Source organism: Hibiscus syriacus, unplaced genomic scaffold (genome assembly GCF_006381635.1).
Source record: "Hibiscus syriacus cultivar Baekdansim isolate YM2019G1 unplaced genomic scaffold, ASM638163v2 tig00110415_pilon, whole genome shotgun sequence".
Classification (NCBI taxonomy): Eukaryota; Viridiplantae; Streptophyta; class Magnoliopsida; order Malvales; family Malvaceae; genus Hibiscus; species Hibiscus syriacus.
Window position 1 is genome coordinate 954,194 of NW_024062729.1, and position 1,614 is coordinate 955,807.

Genomic DNA, 1,614 nt, shown 5'->3' on the forward strand with positions numbered 1-1,614 from the left:
TCCCAGACGAGGACTTAATGGCCATATCTTTAGAGGAAGCAAGCATTTCAACGGATGGTTCCTGGAGAATGCACTTCGATGGGGCATCAAATGCACTAGGACATGGCATCGGGGCAATCCTAGTCTCCCCAGAAGGGAGTCACTACCCATTTACCAGCAGACTAAACTTTGATTGTACCAATAACATGGCAGAATATGAAGCCTGTGTCTTGGGAATTCGTGCTGCATTTGGGCAAAATATAAAGATTTTGCGGGTGTATGGAGACTCAGCCTTGGTAATCTATCAGCTCCGAGGAGAGTGGGAAACCAAAGATATAAAGCTGTTAGAGTACCGAAAACTAGTGTTGGATCTGCTCGAAGAGTTCGACGAAGTCACCTTCCACTACGTGCCTAGAGAAGAAAATCAGATGGCTGACGCTTTAGCTACATTGGCAGCCGCATTCAGGGTTGGTGGGGAGTCTGAAATGATGCCAATTAACATGCAGTCGTATGAGTACCCAGCTCATTGCTACCAAATTGAAGAAGTGAAAGACACTAAGCCTTGGTACTACGACATTCTGCAGTATATCAAGCATCGGAGTTATCTAGAAAAAGCCACTGAAATAGAGAAGAGAACCCTTAGAAGGTTGGCAGCTGGATATGTCCTTGACAGAGAGGTTTTATACAAGAAAAGCCATAACCAAGTTCTGTTAAGGTGCGTTGATGCTGAAGAGGCAAAAATGATAGTGGAAGAAGTACATGATGGGGTTTGTGGAGCACATGCAAATGGGCATATGATGTCAAGACAAATAATGAGATGCGGATATTTTTGGTCCACGCTGGAAAGTGATTGCATCAACTATGCTAGGGGATGTCATAAATGTCAGATTTATGGAGACAAGATAAATGTTCCACCCCATCCGCTTCATGTAATGACATCACCATGGCCTTTCTCTGTGTGGGGCATGGACGTTATCGGGCAAATCCATCCGAAGGCTTCAAATGGTCACCGTTTCATTCTCGTAGCAATTGACTATTTCACGAAATGGGTAGAGACTGCGTCCTACGCCAGTGTCACTCAATCCACTATTTGCAAGTTTCTGAAGAAAGAAATTAGATGTCGGTATGGTCTACCCGAAAGGATTATCACCGATAACGCAACAAACTTGAACAACAAGATGATGAGTGCTGCCTGCGAACAATTCAACATAAAACATCACAATTCCACTGCTTACAGACCAAAGATGAACGGAGCAGTAGAAGCAGCAAACAAAAATATTAAGAAGATAGTGGAGAAAACAACTGAAACTTACAAAGACTGGCATGAGAAGTTGCCTTTTGCTTTGTTCGCTTATCGAACCTCGGTACGAACTTCGACTGGGGCAACTCCATTTTCACTAGCCTATGGAATGGAAGCAGTGCTACCCATTGAAGTTGAGATTCCGTCTCTCAGAGTCTTGTCAGAAGTCAAACTGGATGATGCAGAGTGGGCACAATCCAGATATGATCAGCTTAATCTGATAGATGAAAAAAGACTGAAAGCCATTCATCATGGTCAAATCTATCAGAAACGAATGATCCGAGCACATGACAAAAAGGTACGCCCGAGAATATTCCGTGAAGGGGATCTAGTGC